General features: G+C 43.0%; 3 non-coding genes and 1 pseudogene across 3 annotated transcripts; all 4 read right to left on the bottom strand.

Moving 5' to 3' along the window:
• Window positions 1-1460: 1460 nt before the first annotated feature.
• Window positions 1461-10829, bottom strand: LOC116803016 (annotated as a pseudogene).
• Window positions 10830-11223: 394 nt separating this feature from the next.
• On the bottom strand, window positions 11224-11402 carry LOC116803014. The gene has a single exon (XR_004363310.1). It is a non-coding gene; the product is annotated as a 5.8S ribosomal RNA (ribosomal RNA).
• Window positions 11403-12089: 687 nt separating this feature from the next.
• Window positions 12090-14084, bottom strand: LOC116803017. The gene has a single exon (XR_004363312.1). It is a non-coding gene; the product is annotated as a small subunit ribosomal RNA (ribosomal RNA).
• An 8845-nt stretch (window positions 14085-22929) lies between these two features.
• Window positions 22930-26871, bottom strand: LOC116803015. Its single transcript, XR_004363311.1, has one exon. It is a non-coding gene; the product is annotated as a large subunit ribosomal RNA (ribosomal RNA).
• Between the last annotated feature and the right edge of the window lie 464 nt (window positions 26872-27335).

The raw sequence follows: 27335 nt of genomic DNA, 5'->3' as shown, positions 1-27335 counted from the left end.
GACTCCTCCATAAACTCAAATCCTACCTCCCAAGCCCCCATTTTACCCTCCTCAAATCCTACACTGAGGGAAGAGCATTCCAAGTCAGATGCGGAAGTGCAATAAGCCTACCCAGACTGATCAGAGCTGGAGTTCCGCAAGGCAGTGTGCTCGGACCAATACTGTACACCCTTTACACCGCAGACCTTCCCATAATCCCCTCCAGGAACCTAACTATAGCGACTTATGCAGATGACACGGCTTTCCTCGCCTCCTCATCCGACCCACGAGAAGCCTCCGAAACAATCCAAAGGCAAATGGACGCGCTACATCCCTGGCTCAGCAGGTGGAACATCGTAGTGAACGCGGAAAAATCTACCCAAACAACATTTGCACTAAGGAGAGGAGACTGCCCACCGGTCACGCTAAACGGAGTCATCATTCCCAACGCACCCGCACCCAAGTACCTAGGACTTACCCTGGACCGCAGGCTCACTTGGCGTCCCCACATCGTCAGCAAACGCATACAGGCCGATGCGCGTCTGAGGCAGATGCATTGGCTTATTGGGAGAGGGTCCAAGCTAAGGCAGAACCACAAAATCCTGGTGTACAAGGCAATTCTCAAGCCCATCTGGACCTACGGGATACAGCTATGGGGCACGGCAAGCCACACGAATCGCCTGCGTATACAGCGGTTCCAGAATAGGTGCTTGAGAATTGCCTGTAATGCGCATCCCTACCACGAGAATGTCGCCATACATAGGGAACTTGGAATCCCACAAGTCGCTGATGAAATCTCCAGGCTCAGCGAGAGATACCTGAAAAGGCTCGAAAACCACCCTAACCACCTCGCCACCAACCTGTTAGACAATAGCCAAACAAGCAGACGTCTCATGAGGAGACACCCTCTCGATCTTCCACAACAATAGACAACACATATAAAACCCGCCACAAATACATGTACAATAGTATCCCTTAAGCTAATGTTCCCCCGCAAAACCATTTAATTATTGTCCACTAGGACAGATTTTAAATAAATAAACGCACGCTAAAGAAAAAAAAAAAAAAAAAAAACTAAATTGATGACGAGGTGTTTGGCAACTTGACACAATCATTAAAGTCTTTATATAATTATATGATAGGACAATATCATATGCGTCACTAAATTGATGACGAGGTGTTTGGCAACTTGATACAATTCTTAAAGTCTTTATATCAAAAATTATATGATAGGGACAATATCATATGCGTCACTAAATTGATGACGAGGTGTTTGGCAACTTGACACAATTCATTAAAGTCTTTATATTAATTATATGATAGGGACAATATCATATGCGTCACTAAATTGATGACGAGGTGTTTGGCAACTTGACACAATCCATTAAAGTCTTTATATTAATTATATGATAGGGACAATATCATATGCGTCACTAAATTGATGACGAGGTGTTTGGCTACAGGAAAAAATCATTTATTTATCGAATCATCAAGCAAAGGATAAGCTTCAGTGGATCGCAGTATGGCAGCTGCTCAACCACTTACAACACCTTGCCTGTTACAAAAGTCGTTTACAATTGATTCTAGGCTTTGTCATTGTATTAAATAATGCTTTTATATGTAACTAGCGCGGCATCAGGTGATCGAAGATCCTCCTAATTTACTATGTTACAAATTACATTGGCATCACATCCATTGTCGTTTATAAAATAAATTATAAACTTTAAATGGTTTAGAAGCCATACAATGCAAATTGCCCCTTATTTATCATTGCAGTCCAGCACGGATACGACCTTAGAGGCGTTCAGGCATAATCCAACGGACGTAGCGTCATACCACTGTTCGCTCGAACAAGTATTGTGCCATTGGTCCGTACCTGCGGTTCCTCTCGTACTACGCAGGAATGCTGTCGCAACAACGTTTTGTCATTAGTAGGGTAAAACTAACCTGTCTCACGACGGTCTAAACCCAGCTCACGTTCCCTTGCATGGGTGAACAATCCAACGCTTGGTGAATTTTGCTTCACAATGATAGGAAGAGCCGACATCGAAGGATCAAAAAGCGACGTCGCTATGAACGCTTGGCCGCCACAAGCCAGTTATCCCTATGGTAACTTTTCTGACACCTCTTGTTAAAAACTCTTTAAACCAAAAGGATCGATAGGCCGAGCTTTTGCTGTCCCTGTGTGTACTGAACACCGAGATCAAGTCAGCATTTGCCCTTTTGCTCTATGTGTGGTTTCTGTCCGCACTGAGCTGGCCTTGGGACACCTCCGTTATTATTTGAGAGATGTACCGCCCCAGTCAAACTCCCTACCTGGCAATGTCCTTGAATTGGATCATACCTGAGTAATTGGAGTTATACCAAATTTTCAAATCAAAAATACATAAATGCATCGTTTTATTAAAGAATTTGTTTGCGATTATATAACAAACTCGTGATACTTTGATCAAGAAGCTTGCATCAAAACCCAATACCATAAGATATAATAAATATATCCGTATAATGGCTAGGAAATGATACACGTTCCATTTAATCAAGTAAGTAAGGAAACAATAAGAGTAGTGGTATTTCATTGACGATACCAAACCGAGGTCTAATATCTCCCACTTATTCTACACCTCTTATGTCTCCTTACACTGCCAGATTAGAGTCAAGCTCAAAAGGGTCTTCTTTCCCCGCTAATTATTCCAAGCCCGTTCCCTTGGCTGTGGTTTCGCTAGATAGTAGATAGGGACAGTGACTTTCGGACCTCTCCGAACTTGTTTTACGTGGCGTGTTCCACACTGAAGGGATTACAACCACGACACCCTGAACACCCACAAGTGGTGCATGTATCAACATGGTGCATGAGTCTGGATACGCCAGACAAACGTCCCGGACTGGAAGCTATAGCTATGTACATAGCGACCACCCCGGTAGCAATTCGAGTACTTGCTTGCCGGGCAAGCACTCCCCCTTGCTGAGGAGCGAGATCTACCTAAAATCTCTACTGATCTCTGGGTCACAGCACCCGAGTTTTGCGCAACTAGCACCGTAACTCAAACGTCGAACACGAAGGCTCTACCCGCGATATGGGTATCAACCACAGCCACCACGATACTCCCACCAGGGGGCCTACCTCAATGTGCTGTCTTGGAGCAGCACAACCCGTGGTACCGAAAGAGAGGCTCGGTGGGCCTCCTCCTTTTGCTCCGACAAGCATGGTTAGAGGAACCAGTCGCTATATTAGTCGCCTCTTACGACAAGCAATAGCGGGCTGTGGAAGTATTCTCGCCCGCTAACCACACGGCGAAGTTTTGGGCTAAATACCCCTCCTCCTACGGAACACCTCGTCCGCAAACGCTGCCAGCCGTTGAATCCTCTGCTGATCTTCCAGGATTCTATTGAAGGTCCAGTTTTCGCCAAGGCGCTGCACTCCAAGTCCATCGAGGTTTCGCAAATCTGCATATAGAGGACAAGCGCACAATATGTGCATCCAGTCCTCATATGGATCACCACAAGCGCAAGCAGTGGTATCGCTGAGGGCTCTCCCTTGCAAAAATGCGTTAAACGACCCGTGACCTGTCAGCAGGAAAGACGTCCTCATCGAGAATCCAAAGCTTGGATCTCGATAGGCGAGAGTGACGTATGGGATGAACTTGTGCGTCACCCGTCCTGGTTCGCTGTCGTCATCCCATCTGTTTTGCCAATTCTGCAGCAAGCACTCCTCTAGGCGAGTCTTCCTCTGCTTCCAGCTTAGACACGTAGTGTCCTCGCCGTATAGCCAGTCGTTCTCCTCCAGCGGGTATCCACGCTTCAGCTTGTACTTGACCGCTAAAAACTTAGCAGCCAAGTCAAGCGGGGGAGCTCCGCCAAGTACCTGCAGTGCCACTGTGGACACTGTTCGGCATACCGAAAGGCATCCAAGCAGGATTAGCCTCTGGCAGGAGGCTAGTCGTCTCCGGGCGGCTACCTGTTCGGCGGTGTCATACCATACCGGGGCACCAAACAGCACACAAGGTGCCATGAGTCCGTCATATATGGTCCGCCTGGCTCGAGGACTGAAGCCCCAGTCGGCTCGAAGCACACGCGCCAATGCTCCAACGACTCCGGTCATCCGCTGGCGAAGCGAAGCTATGTGCGTGAGGAATTTCATTCCTTCACTGACCGTGATGCCAAGGTACCGACAGCTACGCACATACGGAAGGTTCGCTCCAGCAAACCTCACCGTAGGCGCACGTCTCAAGGCACCTTTCAGCAGCATTATTACCGTCTTGCTGGTCGAGACGGTAACGCCAACTTCCGCTCCCCACGCTTCTACGATGGACATCAGCTCTGCACCTTTTTCCTCTAGCTCAGCTCGGGAATTTCCCTCGACGAGAAGCAGCAAGTCATCCGCGTATGCACTCAGCTGGCAATACGGCTGGAGACGCTGAAGCAGTACATCCATCAGTATGTCCCAGATAAATGGGCCACTGATTGACCCCTGCGGGCAGCCTCTAGTTACCGGTACATCCACAGTACCGGAACTGCTTCGGATCACTGCTCTTCGGCCGGAGAAAAAGCTCTGCCACAAGCCCATCTCCCGGCATCCCAAGTCGGCTAGTCGGCGGAGTGCAGCACTCCATTCGACGTTGTCGAATGCTCCTTTGAAGTCCACGAATGTGCCGAGCACGTATTGCGCCGGGCTGGCACAAACACTGCTCTTCACGTGCCTCCAAGCATCCTCCACACATCGTCCTTGGCGAAATCCAAATTGCCATCTGCAGCCTTCCGGAAGAACTTCTCTCACACGATTCACCATGATGGCCTCGAGCACCTTACCAAAGACTGGTAGCAAGCATATTCCTCTATATGAGGAGGGCTCACATTTGTCCTTATCTGGCCCTTTGAGCAGCGAGACAACTCGTGGGCACTTCCACTCAGCGGGAAAGTATCCTAATCGGATGCATCGGGAAAACAACGATGCAAGGTGCTCGGGTATGGCGCGCCAGACTGCCTTGCAGATAGTGCCATTAATGCCGTCCAAGCCGGGAGAGCGCCTGCTCTTCAACCGGGCAACACATGCATCAACCTCGAATACTTCGAGGGCCGGTGGGACTTCCTCCGCGATGGCAGTCGGTGCTTCGGACTCCGCAACTGGGAAGAAATTGCGGAGGAGCACTCGTGCACAGTCACCCCAATCGGTGATCATCTCGCCATTCACGCGGAGGCACCCAATCTCCGTGCACTTCCTGCGGCCTCGGCAAATCTTATAGACGCGCCCCCATGGGTCGTCGGCATGATCTCCCACGAAGCGTTTCCACTCATCCATTTTCGCCCTCCAAATGAGCTTCTTGTAGTTGGCTGAGGCCCGCCTCAGGTCGACCAATACACGCTCTATTGCGGCATCATCATCATGACGCCTTCCATTTTGAAGTAGGCGACGAAGTCTCCGGACTTCGCGCCTTGCATCACAGAGGTCGGCAGTCCACCAACGTGCTCTCCTGCTGGGCAATCGGATGGACTTTCTTCCCAGCGCAATATCACATACATTATGTACTATACTGCGCAGGGTCGAAACTTGCTGGTCCAACGGCGACTCTGAGAAGTTTTCCGGAAGTTCGGCTGCTCTACTCACCATTTCCTCCTTGAACAATCGCCAACGTGCATTGGAGAAGTTCCAGGACGGCACAGGAGCTATGCTCTCAACTGCGCGCGCGGTAGTTGGTTCGGCCACAACAGTAATGATGTTGTGGTCACTCAATTCCCACTCGTCCACTCTCCACTCATATGTGGCCCACATAGATGCTGCCTCATTGACGATTGTCACGTCGATATCGCTTGTAGCTCTGTAATTATCGAACGTGTACACCTCTGTTGACTGGTTTAGGGCGGCGACTCTTGCCTCCAGCATCCACTCTGACAGCAGCTCACCCCGTCTGTAGTTAGCTTGCCCCTCGGCATGACGAGAGAGTTTGCTAAGCCACATGGGGGACACTGCATTCGCGTCGAGGCCCAGGATTGCGGGGGTTCTGCTGGCCTGCAGCAGGACCGCATCCATGTACCGGATGTACGGTTCCAGAGGTGCATCATACTGGCAGTATGCGGCGCAAAGGAAGATTGAGCCAAAACTCCCTTTCACGACCAGACATACGCCATAATCTGTGGTGAGGGTCTCCACTGGCATACAGATGGCTTCCTGGTGATCCACTAGGATGGCTGCCTTCCCTCGCCGATCGATGAAAATTCTCATTCCTTCAGGCAGCACATCCATTCCGTCCCCGCGAGATACGGCTCCTGCACCAGCGCGAACATAGACTCCGATCTCCTGAGTCGGACTCCGAGCTCGATGGTCGCAGCTCGGCCTCGGCCACAGTTCGCTTGGATGAAGCTAAACATTAGTGTCTAGCTTGCACCCTCGCCAGCAACGCCCCGTATATCGGGCAAACGCTCGAGAGCATGTAATGCCCCGAGGGTTGCCCTCTGTGGCGGCAGTTCCGGCAGTCCACCGGGTTTTGGCACTTTGCCGCAGTGTGGCCTTGTTGCCCGCACTGGCGACAGACACTATCCTTCTGCCGGCATTCGCTGACCTTGTGGTCGAAACCCACACATCTGTGGCAGGCGTATGTGCGGACCTGTGACCGGCATCGGAATGAGAACCACTTGATGTAGACACGACCTACATCAAGCTTCGCCATCGCCCGGTCGTCAACCTCCAGCGTCACATTTACTGTGGCGCCGTCAGCTACCGACCACGCCTTGGTCACCAGGTGCACTGACTTCTTAAACTGGGCCAGATTCATTTCGCTGTCGAAGTTGTTTTCGTGGAGCTCCTTCATAAACTCCTCAGGGCCGATAGCTGTGTCGACGTCATATACGACGACCTTCGGCTTCTCGGCCGCATTCCGTGCCACATTTAGGCCAACCTCGGCGAATCTTTTTGAAGCGACCACCTTCTGCAGCTCTCCCACCGAAGGAGTGCGAATGATCGCACCACCACCTCGACGGAGCTCACGGACCTCGTGTACTCTGACTCCGAGAGAGGGTGCAACCATCGTTCGCACCTTTTCCGCTATGTCTTTCCCCGATAGCGCAGGGTCGTCGCACTTCACCACCGCTGACCACGTCTCGCGGACCTTGGTAGTCCGCGGGGCAGCGATGGGTGCAACCTGCTGCATCTGGGGAGCATTGGCGGCCGTATTTTTCAACAGATTCAACGACGGCGGCGGCGGTGGCGGCATAGCAAGCCGCGTCTCCAGCTCTCCGCACCGGAGCATTAGCGCCAACACCAGCTCATCGTAGCGGCTGATAGCATATGAGAGCTCTTCCGTGTCCACTTCTCCTAGTCTGCGGAAGCTGCTTCTCACCATGCGCTGTGTGGCCGACAGCTCTGCCATCATGGCTGCTTGCCCAGCACGGGCGGCAGCGGTGGCGGCAGTGGCAGTGGTGGCAACAATTTTAGCAGCAGTGAAAACGGCGGAGGCAGCAGTGTGGTCGGCAGCAGGGGCAGCAGTAGGATCAGCAGCGGTGGCAGCAGCGTGGGGGGGGGCAGCATCAATGGCAGCGTTCTCCGTAGCCGCCCGGGCGTCCTCCAGCGACGAAAACGGCTCCTCCAGTACCCCAACGGGTTCTGGCACTCCATTCGATGCCAGGGCAACCAATTTCGCCTGCGTTGGCGCCGAGCTCTTAGATGCCAGATGGCTTCTGCGCCTGCCTCGTCTGGACTTCATCGAGGCACTACTTCCGCTCAAGGCACTCGCGCTGCTGTCGCTCTCCATCGGCATAAATACGATGGTGGCTCCACCTACCGTCGACGCCAGCAACCGTATGCTCGTTTACTCGCTGACAAAAGGTAGTTGCTCTGGAACTCGAGCTCCACCTATCGGTAGAGTCTGGTAGCACTAAAACTCTCCCTAGACACAAACCTTAGCAGTGACTCCCACCAATAAGCTTTGTGACAGCTGATCAAAAAGCTTACTCGAAAAACTTACTCGTAAGTTCGCCTTCAGCACGTGCTAAGTGGAAAATTCCCAACAATTAATTGTTAATTACTTCCAAACCGCTTGTTTATAACACACGAAAATTAGCACACGACTTTCGCGGAGCACTAATTCACCGATTTTATTACTTTCCAAACACGGAAAACCAAGTTCTTCGCAATCTGTACACGAGCGCAACGAAAACACGTCCGTCGTTAATCCATTCATGCGCGTCACTAATTAGATGACGAGGCATTTGGCTACCTTAAGAGAGTCATAGTTACTCCCGCCGTTGACCCGCGCTTACTTGAATTTCTTCACTTTGACATTCAGAGCACTGGGCAGAAATCACATTGTGTCAACACCCGCTAGGGCCATCACAATGCTTTGTTTTAATTAGACAGTCGGATTCCCCAAGTCCGTGCCAGTTCTGAATTGATTGTTAATTGATAATCGTTATAATTGATAAGAACTAATTGGTTTAACCCAAATAGTATTCTTAAAAATTTTAGCAAGAAAGTTCCACAATTGGCTACGTAACTAAACTATCCGGGGAACAAGTAACTAACATAAATGCTAGAAACTCTATTTACCCAGAACGAGCACATAAACCATGTTATTGTTTCCCAATCAAGCCCGACTATCTCAATCTTCAGAGCCAATCCTTATCCCGAAGTTACGGATCTAATTTGCCGACTTCCCTTACCTACATTATTCTATCGACTAGAGACTCTTCACCTTGGAGACCAGCTGCGGATATTGGTACGGCCTGTTGAGAAGTTTGCGTGTCCCCACCATAAATTTTCAAGGTCCGAGGAGAAAATATCGACACAACAGTATATGTCATGCTCTTCTAGCCCATCTACCATATCTCTCTGCGAAAGACTTCCATGGTAGTACGGCTATAAAACAGAAAAGAAAACTCTTCCGATATCTCTCGACGGCTTCTTTATGGTCGTTCCTGTTGCCAGGATGAGCACGAGGCCCATATTTAATAACAAACGGATACTCAACAGGTTACGGAATTGGAACCGTATTCCCTTTCGTTCAAAATTATTCAAGTGTATTATATTCGCTTTGTTTATATAGTTAGGCATTTTTGTTTTACTTGAAAATTTTCGGCTTTCGCCTTGAACTTAGGACCGACTAACTCGTGATCAACCACTGTTCACACGAAACCCTTCTCCACTTCAGTCCTCCAAGGTCTCATTCGATTATTTGCTACTACCACCAAGATCTGTACCAATGGCAGCTCCATGCAGGCTTACGCCAAACACTTCTACGCATACCATTGTACCTTCCTACTCACTAAAGTTTCAAAATTTATATCACAAGTAATATAAATCATCTACTTTAGCGGTAATGTATAGGTATACAACTTAAGCGCCATCCATTTTAAGGGCTAGTTGCTTCGGCAGGTGAGTTGTTACACACTCCTTAGCGGATTTCGACTTCCATGATCACCGTCCTGCTGTTTTAAGCAACCAACGCCTTTCATGGTATCTGCATGAGTTGTTAATTTGGGCACCGTAACATTACGTTTGGTTCATCCCACAGCGCCAGTTCTGCTTACCAAAAGTGGCCCACTGGGCACATTATATCATAACCTTGAACTTCATATCAAGAAAGTTAAGGTTCTTACCCATTTAAAGTTTGAGAATAGGTTAAGATCGTTTCGACCCTAAGGCCTCTAATCATTCGCTTTACCAGATAAGATTATTTTATATAATATTAAAATGCACCAGCTATCCTGAGGGAAACTTCGGAAGGAACCAGCTACTAGATGGTTCGATTGGTCTTTCGCCCCTATACTCAATTCTGACAATCGATTTGCACGTCAGAACTGTTTCGGTCTTCCATCAGGGTTTCCCCTGACTTCAACCTGATCAAGTATAGTTCACCATCTTTCGGGTCACAGCATATATGCTCAAGGTACGTTCCAGTTAGAGGCATAAATAATATAAATATACATTATACATAACTATATAGAACGCCCCGGGATTGTGTTAATTAGCTATAAATAGCTAAAAAACTAATCCCATTATTAGTCAAGTTAATTACGCTATTAGGTTTACATCCCAATAACTTGCACATATGTTAGACTCCTTGGTCCGTGTTTCAAGACGGGTCCCGAAGGTATCCTGAATCTTTCGCATTGTTAATCATACAAGAGCATATAATAAACACAAAAATCAATGATAATTATGCCATTATATAATTCCGAAAAATTAACGCTCTGTAATAATATAAATCTATCAGCACTTTATCAAATTAATAACATTTATTCTGTGTTAAAATGCAAGCAATTTAATTGGAATAAACTATAAGTTATATTTTATGATAAATTTGGGATATGCTAATAGATTACAATGTCCTTATATGGAAAAAATGCACATTATTCTTAATAATATTATTTAAATATTACAATTTTAATGATGAATTTTCCATAACGGATATTCAGGTTCATCGGGCTTAACCTCTAAGCAGTTTCACGTACTGTTTAACTCTCTATTCAGAGTTCTTTTCAACTTTCCCTCACGGTACTTGTTTACTATCGGTCTCATGGTTATATTTAGTTTTAGATGGAGTTTACCACCCACTTAGTGCTGCACTATCAAGCAACACGACTCTTTGGAAACATCATCTAGCAATCATTAACGTTATACGGGCCTGGCACCCTCTATGGGTAAATGGCCTCATTTAAGAAGGACTTAAATCATTAATTTCTCATACTAGAATATTGACGCTCCATACACTGCATCTCACATTTGCCATATAGACAAAGTGACTTAGTGCTGAACTGTTTTCTTTTCGCTCGCCGCTACTAAGAAAATCCTTGTTAGTTTCTTTTCCTCCCCTAATTAATATGCTTAAATTCAGGGGGTAGTCCCATATGAGTTGAGGTTGTATATATAACTATATTTTGCCATAAATTCTTTATATATAAATGATAAAACAATCAATTAAATTCGTTATAAATAGTTCCAATAGTTCTTGTAAGCAAAGTCATTTTTATCCATTTAACGAACCAACGAAGAATAATAACAAAACCAAGATTTTTCTTTTTCCGAATCATTAATAAGAGACAATTCTAGATGAAAAATATTTCAATTTTTTATGCTAGACATTTCTCAGTATTATTTGATTGAAAAAGAAAATATTTCTCTTCGTTTTTCACATTCAAATGTGAGATAATGTTTTTCATTTCTTTTTTAATATTATGAATAAAATCATTATTTAATCCAATAATATACCATATGCTTATAAAAAATTTATAAACAACTTAATTAGCATAGTCTTACAACCCTCAACCATATGTAGTCCAAGCAGCACTATAAAATTAATTAAAGTACATAACAGCATGGACTGCGATATGCGTTCAAAATGTCGATGTTCATGTGTCCTGCAGTTCACACGATGACGCACAGTTTGCTGCGTTCTTCATCGACCCATGAGCCGAGTGATCCACCGCTTAGAGTTTTATAATTCAATTTTATATAATGTCAATATTGTTTTTATTGAAAGAAATTAAAAATACACCATTTTACTGGCATATATCAATTCCTTCAATAAATTTATTTTTATACCTAAAATAAATGTTGCGAAATGTCTTAGTTTCATATAAGCATTATGTATCATAATAATCTGGTTATGGTTTGCTATTTTGGGTGACACATACTGCAAAATTTATATAAAACATTAACCTGATGGATGACAGGTACAAACATTGTATATTTTAGGTTGTTGCATTAGCCAACGTATGCTCATAACATAGATGAACAATACATATTCGCAACGCGTGTATATTATGGTCCATATACACACACACTTATTTTGATTACCACACATTCAAAATTATTTTTATTTTAATTCGACTTCTACTTTCGAATTTAGTTTAGTTTCTTCGATTTCCATTTTCGAGAATTTGTTTTTATAGGAAACGCCGTTGTTGTAGTAAGTACTGCCACAAATACGCACAGCAACATTAATAATGTTAAAGTCTTTTTATGAGGTTGCCAAGCCCCACATATAAAATAAAAGCCATCTTCATTTTATTTTGACTTTAACTTTTGATTCCGTGGAATCATTTTGTAATATTTTTATTTTGGTAAATTGTATTTATTTGTATTATAACAAATATTTATTAACGATAAGGATATTATACAATAATGATCCTTCCGCAGGTTCACCTACGGAAACCTTGTTACGACTTTTACTTCCTCTAAATAATCAAGTTCGGTCAACTTTTGCGAAACAACCGTAACACGCAAGGCGTCACAGTGATCACGTCCGGAGACCTCACTAAATAATTCAATCGGTAGTAGCGACGGGCGGTGTGTACAAAGGGCAGGGACGTAATCAATGCGAGTTAATGACTCACACTTACTGGGAATTCCAAGTTCATGTGAACAGTTTCAGTTCACAATCCCAAGCATGAAAGTGGTTCAGCGGTTTACCCGGACCTCTCGGTCTAGGAAATACACGTTGATACTTTCATTGTAGCGCGCGTGCAGCCCAGGACATCTAAGGGCATCACAGACCTGTTATTGCTCAATCTCATTATTGCTAGACGCAATTTGTCCATTTAAGAAGCTAGTGTCCTTATAATGGGACAAACCAACAGGTACGGCTCCACTTACATAAACACATTCAAACACAATAAACATTTTACTGCCACCATGAATGAAGGCTACATAAGCTTCAGCACCATAATCCTGAAGATATCTATTTAATATATTTGAGTCTCGTTCGTTATCGGAATTAACCAGACAAATCACTCCACGAACTAAGAACGGCCATGCACCACCACCCATAGATTCGAGAAAGAGCTATCAATCTGTCTTACACACTTATGTTCGGACCTGGTAAGTTTTCCCGTGTTGAGTCAAATTAAGCCGCAGGCTCCACTCCTGGTGGTGCCCTTCCGTCAATTCCTTTAAGTTTCAGCTTTGCAACCATACTTCCCCCGGAGCCCAAAAGCTTTGGTTTCCCGGGAAGCGACTGAGAGAGCCATAAAAGTAGCTACACCCAATTGCTAGCTGGCATCGTTTATGGTTAGAACTAGGGCGGTATCTGATCGCCTTCGAACCTCTAACTTTCGTTCTTGATTAATGAAAACATCTTTGGCAAATGCTTTCGCTTAAGTTAGTCTTACGACGGTCCAAGAATTTCACCTCTCGCGTCGTAATACTAATGCCCCCAAACTGCTTCTATTAATCATTACCTCTTGATCTGAAAACCAATGAAAGCAGAACAGAGGTCTTATTTCATTATCCCATGCACAGAATATTCAGGCATTTGAAGCCTGCTTTAAGCACTCTAATTTGTTCAAAGTAATAGTACCGGCCCACAATAACACTCGTTTAAGAGCACTAGTGCAGGTTTTTAAATAGGAGGAACATATGAAAAAATACAAGTATTTAATCACATATAAGAACTCCACCGGTAATACGCTTACATACATAAAGGTATAGTACTAACCACAATTGTAAGTTGTACTACCCGTATGAAGCACAAGTTCAACTACGAACGTTTTAACCGCAACAACTTTAATATACGCTATTGGAGCTGGAATTACCGCGGCTGCTGGCACCAGACTTGCCCTCCAATTGGTCCTTGTTAAAGGATTTAAAGTGTACTCATTCCAATTACAGGGCCTCGGATATGAGTCCTGTATTGTTATTTTTCGTCACTACCTCCCCGAGCTGGGAGTGGGTAATTTACGCGCCTGCTGCCTTCCTTAGATGTGGTAGCCGTTTCTCAGGCTCCCTCTCCGGAATCGAACCCTGATTCCCCGTTACCCGTTGCAACCATGGTAGTCCTAGATACTACCATCAAAAGTTGATAGGGCAGACATTTGAAAGATCTGTCGTCGGTACAAGACCATACGATCTGCATGTTATCTAGAGTTCAACCAATATAACGATCTTGCGATCGCTTGGTTTTAGCCTAATAAAAGCACATGTCCCATAAGGTTCATGTTTTAATTGCATGTATTAGCTCTAGAATTACCACAGTTATCCAAGTAACTGTTAACGATCTAAGGAACCATAACTGATATAATGAGCCTTTTGCGGTTTCACTTTTAATTCGTGTGTACTTAGACATGCATGGCTTAATCTTTGAGACAAGCATATAACTACTGGCAGGATCAACCAGAATAATGTTTTTCCTTCATATTCCATTCATATTTTTTGAATCGAAATAAGCAATATAATAGATATATAGATTTTTCACTTTATATAATTCCATGATTTTTATTATATTGAATAAAATTCAATATTTCGCCTTTGGGTAAAATTTTAAATATATAAATATAAGTAAAAAATCTATTCGATTACGGCCATTTTTATATAGCATTCGTAATCCATATTTTCATTTTTAATTTATACTTGTTTTACCAATATAACAAGAATTTCATATAATTATTGTAATATATATGTTTCTATAATTTTATCTTTTTATATATACATATTTCATTATAAAATATCATTTTATTTCCAACATACATAATTATTGTATCCACACATGTACAATTTTTGTTTAACCAATATAAATATTAAGTTAAATCATTTGCATTTTGAAGATAAATTTAAAATTTATCTCTTTTCATATATCTCTCTGGTAATATATAACATAAAACCAAGCGCATATGATAATATTTCCACATTTAATATATAATTTTATATTTCTTTCATAAGAATCCATATTTGTATTATACCGTAACGATATAATAATCCAACTATACGGCAGGTAATAAATTAATATTTGCCTGCCTCCAAAAATTAACGATAATATATGGAAACGATTTGTTATTCTATATATAATAGAAACTTGACTTTTGTTTCAACGATATTATCTAAAAAGCGTATATTCCTATTATCCGCGGAGCCAAGTCCCGTGTTCTATAGAACTGAGAAACAAATTTGTACGGATAATAATATACTTTATTTTATGTAACCAATATAAACATAATCCGAAATAAATATTTCGAATAATGCGGGAGGTCGGCAACCACTGCCTACCTATAGTAGTTTTTGAACCCGCTGTCCTCAAAGCGGGTATTTTCAATTCCGTTTGCCACCCAACATACGGTCTATTCTCTTATATATTAAGAGATTATAGGAACATTTCATTTTTTTTCCATTATTCATATATAATATGATTATTTTTTTTTTTATACATATAATAAATATTAATTTTTATATGTTTATTATTTAATTTACTCATATAATTGCCAAATTCATATGAATACATAAGTTTTGAACAATATGAGAGGTCGGCAACCACTGCCTACCTATAGTAGTTTTTGAACCCTCTGTCGTAATTCCGGTCGTTTACACTACTATACCCTCTCACTATAATGGCTTTTCTCTATAATACTAAGAGAATATGGGAATATCTCAGCATTTTTTCCCATATACATATAATAATTAACCATTTTCATATGTATATTATTTAATTTAATCATATAATTGCCAAAATCATATGAATACATAAGTTTTGAACAATATGAGAGGTCGGCAACCACTGCCTACCTATAGTAGTTTTTGAACCCTCTGTCGTAATTCCGGTCGTTTACACTACTATACCCTCTCACTATAATGGATTTTCTCTATAATACTAAGAGAATGTGGGAATATTTCAGCATTTTTTCCCTTATACATATAATAATTAATCATTTTCATATGTATATTATTTAATTTACTCATACAATTGCCAAAATCATATGAATACATAAGTTTTGAACAATATGAGAGGTCGGCAACCACTGCCTACCTATAGTAGTTTTTGAACCCTCTGTCGTAATTCCGGTCGTTTACACTACTATACCCTCTCACTTAAATGGCTTTTCTCTATAATACTAAGAGAATATGGGAATATCTCAGCATTTTTTCCCATATACATATAATAATTAACCATTTTCATATGTATATTATTTAATTTAATCATATAATTGCCAAAATCATATGAATACATAAGTTTTGAACAATATGAGAGGTCGGCAACCACTGCCTACCTATAGTAGTTTTTGAACCCTCTGTCGTAATTCCGGTCGTTTACACTACTATACCCTCTCACTATAATGGATTTTCTCTATAATACTAAGAGAATGTGGGAATATTTCAGCATTTTTTCCCTTATACATATAATAATTAATCATTTTCATATGTATATTATTTAATTTACTCATACAATTGCCAAAATCATATGAATACATAAGTTTTGAACAATATGAGAGGTCGGCAACCACTGCCTACCTATAGTAGTTTTTGAACCCTCTGTCGTAATTCCGGTGGTTTACACTACTATACCCTCTCACTTAAATGGCTTTTCTCTATAATACTAAGAGAATATGGGAATATCTCTGCATTTTTTCCCATATACATATAATAATTAATCATTTTCGTATGTATATTATTTAATTTACTCATACAATTGCCAAAATCATATGAATACATAAGTTTTGAACAATATGAGAGGTCGGCAACCACTGCCTACCTATAGTAGTTTTTGAACCCTCTGTCGTAATTCCGGTCGTTTACACTACTATACCCTCTCACTTAAATGGCTTTTCTCTATAATACTAAGAGAATATGGGAATATCTCTGCATTTTTTCCCATATACATATAATAATTAACCATTTTCATATGTATATTATTTAATTTAATCATATAATTGCCAAAATCATATGAATACATAAGTTTTGAACAATATGAGAGGTCGGCAACCACTGCCTACCTATAGTAGTTTTTGAACCCTCTGTCGTAATTCCGGTCGTTTACACTACTATACCCTCTCACTATAATGGATTTTCTCTATAATACTAAGAGAATGTGGGAATATTTCAGCATTTTTTCCCTTATACATATAATAATTAATCATTTTCATATGTATATTATTTAATTTACTCATACAATTGCCAAAATCATATGAATACATAAGTTTTGAACAATATGAGAGGTCGGCAACCACTGCCTACCTATAGTAGTTTTTGAACCCTCTGTCGTAATTCCGGTCGTTTACACTACTATACCCTCTCACTTAAATGGCTTTTCTCTATAATACTAAGAGAATATGGGAATATCTTAGCATTTTTTCCCATATACATATAATAATTAACCATTTTCATATGTATATTTTTTAATTTACTCATATAATTGCCAAAATCATATAAATACATAAGTTTGAACAATATCAGAGGTCGGCAACGGTCTTTCCTCTATAATACTAAGATAATATGGGAATATTTCATCATTTTTTCCCTTATACATATAATAATTAATCATTTTCATATGTATATTATTTAATTTACTCGTATAATTGTCAAAATCCTATGAACACATAAGAGAATACAATATGAGAGGTCGGCGCAACCATAATATAGTAGTTGATGACGAGGTGTTTGGCAACTTGACACAATCCATTAAAGTCTTTATATTAATTATATGAAAGGGACAATATCATATGCGTCACTAAATTGATGACGAGGTGTTTGGCAACTTGATACAATTCTTTAAAGTCTTTATATCAAAAATTATATGATAGGGACAATATCATATGCGTCACTAAATTGATGACGAGGTGTTTGGCAACTTGACACAATTCATTAAAGTCTGTATATTAATTATATGATAGGGACAATATCATATGCGTCACTAAATTGATGACGAGGTGTTTGGCAACTTGATACAATTCTTTAAAGTCTTTATATCAAAAATTATATATAAGGACAATATCATATGCGTCACTAAATTGATGACGAGGTGTTTGGCAACTTGACACAATCCATTAAAGTCTTTATATTAATTATATGATAGGGACAATATCATATGCGTCACTAAATTGATGACGAGGTGTTTGGCAACTTGATACAATTCTTTAAAGTCTTATATCAAAAATTATATGATAAGGACAATATCATATGCGTCACTAAATTGATGACGAGGTGTTGGCAACTTGACACAATTCATTAAAGTCTTTATATTAATTATATGATAGGGACAATATCATATGCGTCACTAAATTGATGACGAGGTGTTTGGCAACTTGACACAATCCATTAAAGTCTTTATATTAATTATATGATAGGACAATATCATATGCGTCACTAAATTGATCGCGATCGAACACTCGACGAGTGCAGACGTGCCTGCGGATCGACAGCAAATTGTTAGCAAATTGTTAGCAAATTGTTCACAGTTGTAAGTCCCGTTACTTGTGCCCAGCCACTTCGCGTCGCGTGATCTTGTCGCGCGTTTTGATTGGCCCAGCCAACGTACCTAACGGTAGTTCGCACTAACACCATCGCACACCCGAGTGTGCGTGTTATCAGCGCAAAAAACCCAGTGCTCGAAGCAGCGGTATAATTGCAAAGCAGCAGCCACGTGCTGCCTGGCTCACCGGCTTACGGTGCCCAGCTTCCCCCCCCCCCCCCCTCCTCACTCCTTATCAACTTTGGAGAAGATGGACTGGCAGGCCCCCCCGCGCACCCACAAGCTTGGAACAACACCACGCAAAAAGGCTCTGAGAACACGCAAGAGCAGCTCCAGCAGCGAGGGAAGCACCTCGCATACAGAGCCGGGCGAGATAAAGCGAAAACCGGCAAAGAAAGCACAGGGAGAGGAGCTGGAAGATAAGCCAAGCACTAGCGCAGCTCTGCGCAAGAAGCTCGCCAACAACGCCTTCGCTTTACTCTCGACCGAAGAAGACGAGTACGACCAAGAGAGCTCTGATGACGAACCCGGACCTAAAGACGATTCCAAGCCCAAGACCCCCGAGAAACCAAAGCCCACCCCGAAGACCATCAAGCCACCTCCGATTTTTATCCCCGATGTGACCAACATCTCGGCACTCGTCAAGATGATCACGACTCTTGTAGGCCCGAAGAACAATTTTACCTACAAGACCGTGAATGGCAACAACGTACGTGTCATGATGCCGGACAAAGAGTCCTATACAGCTCTGCGTCTCCAACTTGTGGCCCAAAACAAGAGGCATCGGACTTTCCAGCCGAAAGATGAACGTGCATACAAGGTTGTCATCAAAGGACTCCACCACTCCACCGATCGTGAGGAAATCATTGAAGACCTTCGCAGACAAGGGCACGCTGTTAGAGATCTGCACAATCCCATTGGCAGAAGAACTAAAGAACCGCTGGGAATATTCTTCGCCAACCTGGAGCCTTCCAGCAACAACAAAGACGTCTACCAAGTCAAGCGGATCTGCAGGTCGGTAGTAACCATTGAACCGCCGCAGAAGTTCAACGACGTGCCTCAATGCTTCAGGTGCCAAGGATTCGGTCATACACAGCGTTACTGCTTCCTGGAATACCGATGTGTAAAGTGTGGAGGCCCTCACGAATCGAGGGCATGTGAGAAGAGGGAGGACGACAAAGCGTGCTGCTTCCACTGCCAGGCGGACCATCCTGCGTCTTTCAAGGGATGCCCTGCATACAAAAGGGCCAAAGCACTCGCTGCTCCGAAAACAAGGCCCGTCGCTAATGCTAACAAGGCGCCGCCCGTGGCATCACCAAACGTCACCTCTGGCAGGAGCTACCGAGACGCCCTCAACGGAGTGCACGCAGCACCGCAGAATCCCACAACCCCAGTCCAAACCCAAACAGAAACCCCACACTCCGGTCAGATAGAAGCGATGTTCGCTCGCATGGAAGGAATGATGGAAAGGATGATGGAGCGCATGTTCACCCAGATGACACAGCTGGTGGCCACCATTCTCAACAGCAAGTCATGCAACTAAAGCTCCACCTAGTCGTCTGGAATGCGAACGGCCTGCAGAACAGCAAGGCCATAGTCGAGCACCATCTGAAGACCCACCAGATCGATATCCTACTCGTAGCCGAAACCCACTTCTCCCCCAGATCCCACTTTAATATCAGCGGATATGACCTCATCCATGCAGACCATCCTTCTGGCAGAGCACGCGGTGGAGCAGCCATCCTCATCAGGAGCGGTATTCAATACCTAGAGCTGCCCGCGTTTCAGCAAGACTGGGCACAATGTCCTGTCATCAGGATTGTCAGCCCGCAAGGAGATTTAGACATTGGAGCGGTCTACTTTCCCCCCAGATACCGCATAACAGCATCTCACCTCAGTGAGTTCTTCGAGCATTTTGGGCCCCGCTTCATAGCAGCTGGAGATTATAACGCCAAACATTCTTGGTGGGGATCGCGCGCCAACAACCCCAAAGGGAAAACTCTGTTTGGGTACCTGCAACGCCACCGACTGGACTGCCACTCCACTGGCGAGCCCACTCACTGGCCAACGAATCCCCTCAAGACTCCAGACCTACTGGACTTTGCTGTGTCGAAAGGCATAGGGCATGCGAAGATCAGCTGCACAACAAATGCTGATCTCCTGTCAGACCACTGTGCAATAAACGTGCTAATCAACACGCCAGTCCTCAGGAAAACCCCGCTCAGAAGGCTCACTGGAAAATATACCGACGCCGCCAAGTTCGCGTCCTGGATGCTCTCCACCGTCAATCCGAACCCCATCCTCAACACACCCAGGAACATTGATGAAGCTATCGGGAATCTCACCAGGCAGATGCAAAACGCTGCGGAATTCGCAAGCCCACCGCCACCAAAGACTGCGAGAACACCTAGCAGGACCTCCACCTCTGGTCCCCGGAAATTGCGGCACTCGTGACTGAGAAGAGGCGTCTCAGGAGAGTTTGGTTCTTGACGCGCAATCCAAGAGACAAAACAGCGCTCAATCACGCCACAAAGGAGTTGAAGGACAAGATCTCCAGCCTACGCCAGGACTCCTTCCTCAGATTCCTCGAGGAACTCTCTCCCGGGGACCCAGACCACAATCTGTGGAACGTCACCCGCCACATTAAACGACCAGCCAAAAAGGTTTCCGCAGTGCGCAAAGCAGATGGATCCTGGTGCCTTTCGGATGCTGAAAGAGCAGAAGCTTTCGCCGAACACCTTTACAACGCCTTCTCTCCGTTCGACTGCTGCACTGCCGAAGAACATGCTGAAACAGCCCGGTTTCTCAATAGCCCAAGCTCTCCCGGTCCCCCGTTGGAACCAGTCGACCCTGAGGAAGTTGCGCAGGAGATTGCTCTACTGAAGAACAACAAATCTCCAGGCCTGGATCGTATAGATGCGGCGGCCCTAAAAATGCTCCCATCCCGCTGCACACAAATGCTGGCCAGCATTTACAACAGCTGCTTCCGGCTAGGGTACTTCCCGGAAGAGTGGAAAGAGCAGAGGTTATTGTCCTCCTCAAGCCTGGTAAGCCTGAAGCCAATCTCGCCTCCTATCGTCCGATTAGTTTGCTGGCAATCCTCTCCAAAATACTCGAAAGAGTATTTTTGCGCAGAGTATTGCCAGTACTGGATGAGGCTGGTTTGATCCCCGATCACCAGTTTGGCTTCAGGCGCTCCCACGGAACACCAGAGCAATGCCACCGGCTAGTCGAACGGATCCTCGAGGCATTCGAGCAAAAGAAATACTGCTGCGCTGTAATGCTCGACGTGAAGCAGGCATTCGACAGAGTTTGGCATCCTGGACTCCTCCATAAACTCAAATCCTACCTCCCAAGCCCCCATTTTACCCTCCTCAAATCCTACACTGAGGGAAGAGCATTCCAAGTCAGATGCGGAAGTGCAATAAGCCTACCCAGACTGATCAGAGCTGGAGTTCCGCAAGGCAGTGTGCTCGGACCAATACTGTACACCCTTTACACCGCAGACCTTCCCATAATCCCCTCCAGGAACCTAACTATAGCGACTTATGCAGATGACACGGCTTTCCTCGCCTCCTCATCCGACCCACGAGAAGCCTCCGAAACAATCCAAAGGCAAATGGACGCGCTACATCCCTGGCTCAGCAGGTGGAACATCGTAGTGAACGCGGAAAAATCTACCCAAACAACATTTGCACTAAGGAGAGGAGACTGCCCACCGGTCACGCTAAACGGAGTCATCATTCCCAACGCACCCGCACCCAAGTACCTAGGACTTACCCTGGACCGCAGGCTCACTTGGCGTCCCCACATCGTCAGCAAACGCATACAGGCCGATGCGCGTCTGAGGCAGATGCATTGGCTTATTGGGAGAGGGTCCAAGCTAAGGCAGAACCACAAAATCCTGGTGTACAAGGCAATTCTCAAGCCCATCTGGACCTACGGGATACAGCTATGGGGCACGGCAAGCCACACGAATCGCCTGCGTATACAGCGGTTCCAGAATAGGTGCTTGAGAATTGCCTGTAATGCGCATCCCTACCACGAGAATGTCGCCATACATAGGGAACTTGGAATCCCACAAGTCGCTGATGAAATCTCCAGGCTCAGCGAGAGATACCTGAAAAGGCTCGAAAACCACCCTAACCACCTCGCCACCAACCTGTTAGACAATAGCCAAACAAGCAGACGTCTCATGAGGAGACACCCTCTCGATCTTCCACAACAATAGACAACACATATAAAACCCGCCACAAATACATGTACAATAGTATCCCTTAAGCTAATGTTCCCCCGCAAAACCATTTAATTATTGTCCACTAGGACAGATTTTAAATAAATAAACGCACGCTAAAGAAAAAAAAAAAAAAAAAAAAACTAAATTGATGACGAGGTGTTTGGCAACTTGATTCCAATTCTTTAAAGTCTTTATATCATAAATTATATGATAGGACAATATCATATGCGTCACTAAATTGATGACGAGGTGTTTGGCAACTTGATACAATTCTTTAAAGTCTTTATATTAAATTATATGATAGGGACAATATCATATGCGTCACTAAATTGATGACGAGGTGTTTGGCAACTTGACACAATTCATTAAAGTCTTTATATTAATTATATGATAGGGACAATATCATATGCGTCACTAAATTGATGACGAGGTGTTTGGCAACTTGACACAATCCATTAAAGTCTTTATATTAATTATATGATAGGGACAATATCATATGCGTCACTAAATTGATGACGAGGTGTTTGGCTACAGGAAAAAATCATTTATTTATCGAATCATCAAGCAAAGGATAAGCTTCAGTGGATCGCAGTATGGCAGCTGCTCAACCACTTACAACACCTTGCCTGTTACAAAAGTCGTTTACAATTGATTCTAGGCTTTGTCATTGTATTAAATAATGCTTTTATATGTAACTAGCGCGGCATCAGGTGATCGAAGATCCTCCTAATTTACTATGTTACAAATTACATTGGCATCACATCCATTGTCGTTTATAAAATAAATTATAAACTTTAAATGGTTTAGAAGCCATACAATGCAAATTGCCCCTTATTTATCATTGCAGTCCAGCACGGATACGACCTTAGAGGCGTTCAGGCATAATCCAACGGACGTAGCGTCATACCACTGTTCGCTCGAACAAGTATTGTGCCATTGGTCCGTACCTGCGGTTCCTCTCGTACTACGCAGGAATGCTGTCGCAACAACGTTTTGTCATTAGTAGGGTAAAACTAACCTGTCTCACGACGGTCTAAACCCAGCTCACGTTCCCTTGCATGGGTGAACAATCCAACGCTTGGTGAATTTTGCTTCACAATGATAGGAAGAGCCGACATCGAAGGATCAAAAAGCGACGTCGCTATGAACGCTTGGCCGCCACAAGCCAGTTATCCCTATGGTAACTTTTCTGACACCTCTTGTTAAAAACTCTTTAAACCAAAAGGATCGATAGGCCGAGCTTTTGCTGTCCCTGTGTGTACTGAACACCGAGATCAAGTCAGCATTTGCCCTTTTGCTCTATGTGTGGTTTCTGTCCGCACTGAGCTGGCCTTGGGACACCTCCGTTATTATTTGAGAGATGTACCGCCCCAGTCAAACTCCCTACCTGGCAATGTCCTTGAATTGGATCATACCTGAGTAATTGGAGTTATACCAAATTTTCAAATCAAAAATACATAAATGCATCGTTTATTAAAGAATTTGTTTGCGATTATATAACAAACTCGTGATACTTTGATCAAGAAGCTTGCATCAAAACCCAATACCATAAGATATAATAAATATATCCGTATAATGGCTAGGAAATGATACACGTTCCATTTAATCAAGTAAGTAAGGAAACAATAAGAGTAGTGGTATTTCATTGACGATACCAAACCGAGGTCTAATATCTCCCACTTATTCTACACCTCTTATGTCTCCTTACACTGCCAGATTAGAGTCAAGCTCAAAGGGTCTTCTTTCCCCGCTAATTATTCCAAGCCCGTTCCCTTGGCTGTGGTTTCGCTAGATAGTAGATAGGGACAGTAGGAATCTCGTTAATCCATTCATGCGCGTCACTAATTAGATGACGAGGCATTTGGCTACCTTAAGAGAGTCATAGTTACTCCCCCGTTGACCCGCGCTTACTTGAATTTCTTCACTTTGACATTCAGAGCACTGGGCAGAAATCACATTGTGTCAACACCCGCTAGGGCCATCACAATGCTTTGTTTTAATTAGACAGTCGGATTCCCCAAGTCCGTGCCAGTTCTGAATTGATTGTTAATTGATAATCGTTATAATTGATAAGAACTAATTGGTTTAACCCAAATAGTATTCTTAAAAATTTTAGCAAGAAAGTTCCACAATTGGCTACGTAACTAAACTATCCGGGGAACAAGTAACTAACATAAATGCTAGAAACTCTATTTACCCAGAACGAGCACATAAACCATGTTATTGTTTCCCAATCAAGCCCGACTATCTCAATCTTCAGAGCCAATCCTTATCCCGAAGTTACGGATCTAATTGCCGACTTCCCTTACCTACATTATTCTATCGACTAGAGACTCTTCACCTTGGAGACCAGCTGCGGATATTGGTACGGCCTGTTGAGAAGTTTGCGTGTCCCACCATAAATTTTCAAGGTCCGAGGAGAAATATCGACACAACAGTATATGTCATGCTCTTCTAGCCCATCTACCATATCTCTCTGCGAAAGACTTCCATGGTAGTACGGCTATAAAACAGAAAAGAAAACTCTTCCGATATCTCTCGACGGCTTCTTTATGGTCGTTCCTGTTGCCAGGATGAGCACGAGGCCCATATTTAATAACAAACGGATACTCAACAGGTTACGGAATTGGAACCGTATTCCCTTTCGTTCAAATTATTCAAGTGTATTATATTCGCTTTGTTTATATAGTTAGGCATTTTTGTTTTACTTGAAATTTTCGGCTTTCGCCTTGAACTTAGGACCGACTAACTCGTGATCAACCACTGTTCACACGAAACCCTTCTCCACTTCAGTCCTCCAAGGTCTCATTCGATTATTTGCTACTACCACCAAGATCTGTACCAATGCAGCTCCATGCAGGCTTACGCCAAACACTTCTACGCATACCATTGTACCTTCCTACTCACTAAAGTTTCAAAATTTATATCACAAGTAATATAAATCATCTACTTTAGCGGTAATGTATAGGTATACAACTTAAGCGCCATCCATTTTAAGGGCTAGTTGCTTCGGCAGGTGAGTTGTTACACACTCCTTAGCGGATTTCGACTTCCATGATCACCGTCCTGCTGTTTTAAGCAACCAACGCCTTTCATGGTATCTGCATGAGTTGTTAATTTGGGCACCGTAACATTACGTTTGGTTCATCCCACAGCGCCATTCTGCTTACCAAAAGTGGCCCACTGGGCACATTATATCATAACCTTGAACTTCATATCAAGAAAGTTAAGGTTCTTACCCATTTAAAGTTTGAGAATAGGTTAAGATCGTTTCGACCTAAGGCCTCTAATCATTCGCTTTACCAGATAAGATTATTTTATATAATATTAAAATGCACCAGCTATCCTGAGGGAAACTTCGGAAGGAACCAGCTACTAGATGGTTCGATTGGTCTTTCGCCCCTATACTCAATTCTGACAATCGATTTGCACGTCAGAACTGTTTCGGTCTTCCATCAGGGTTTCCCCTGACTTCAACCTGATCAAGTATAGTTCACCATCTTTCGGGTCACAGCATATATGCTCAAGGTACGTTCCAGTTAGAGGCATAAATAATATAAATATACATTATACATAACTATATAGAACGCCCCGGGATTGTGTTATTAGCTATAAATAGCTAAAAAACTAATCCCATTATTAGTCAAGTTAATTACGCTATTAGGTTACATCCCATAACTTGCACATATGTTAGACTCCTTGGTCCGTGTTTCAAGACGGGTCCCGAAGGTATCCTGAATCTTTCGCATTGTTAATCATACAAGAGCATATAATAAACACAAAAATCAATGATAATTATGCCATTATATAATTCCGAAAAATTAACGCTCTGTAATATATAAATCTATCAGCACTTTATCAAATTAATAACATTTATTCTGTGTTAAAATGCAAGCAATTTAATTGGAATAAACTATAAGTTATATTTTATGATAAATTGGGATATGCTAATAGATTACAATGTCCTTATATGGAAAAATGCACATTATTCTTAATAATATTTTTAAATATTACAATTTTAATGATGAATTTTCCATAACGGATATTCAGGTTCATCGGGCTTAACCTCTAAGCAGTTTCACGTACTGTTTAACTCTCTATTCAGAGTTCTTTTCAACTTTCCCTCACGGTACTTGTTTACTATCGGTCTCATGGTTATATTTAGTTTTAGATGGAGTTTACCACCCACTTAGTGCTGCACTATCAAGCAACACGACTCTTTGGAAACATCATCTAGCAATCATTAACGTTATACGGGCCTGGCACCCTCTATGGGTAAATGGCCTCATTTAAGAAGGACTTAAATCATTAATTTCTCATACTAGAATATTGACGCTCCATACACTGCATCTCACATTTGCCATATGACAAAGTGACTTAGTGCTGAACTGTTTTCTTTTCGCTCGCCGCTACTAAGAAAATCCTTGTTAGTTTCTTTTCCTCCCTAATTAATATGCTTAAATTCAGGGGGTAGTCCCATATGAGTTGAGGTTGTATATATAACTATATTTTGCGCATAAATTCTTTATATATAAATGATAAACAATCAATTAAATTCGTTAAAATAGTTCCAATAGTTCTTGCACCAGAATATTCAGGCATTTTGAAGCCTGCTTTAAGCACTTAAATTTGTTCAAAGTAATCAGTACCGGCCCACAATAACACTCGTTTAAGAGATAGTGCAGGTTTTTAAATAGGAGGAACATATGAAAAACTACAAGTATTTAATCACATATAAGAACTCCACCGGTATACGCTTACATACATAAAGGTATAGTACTAACCACAATTGTAAGTTGTACTACCCGTATGAAGCAAAGTTCAACTAACGAACGTTTTAACCGCAACAACTTTAATATACGCTATTGGAGCTGGAAGTTACGCGGCCTGCTGGCACCAGACTTGCCCTCCAATTGGTCCTTGTTAAAGGATTTAAAGTGTACTCATTCCAATTACAG

This window comes from Drosophila sechellia, unplaced genomic scaffold (assembly GCF_004382195.2).
Source record: "Drosophila sechellia strain sech25 unplaced genomic scaffold, ASM438219v1 U_270, whole genome shotgun sequence".
Lineage (NCBI taxonomy): Eukaryota > Metazoa > Arthropoda > Insecta > Diptera > Drosophilidae > Drosophila > Drosophila sechellia.
The sequence above is the reverse complement of the archived record's forward strand: the minus strand, read 5'-3'. Positions and strand labels throughout refer to the sequence as shown.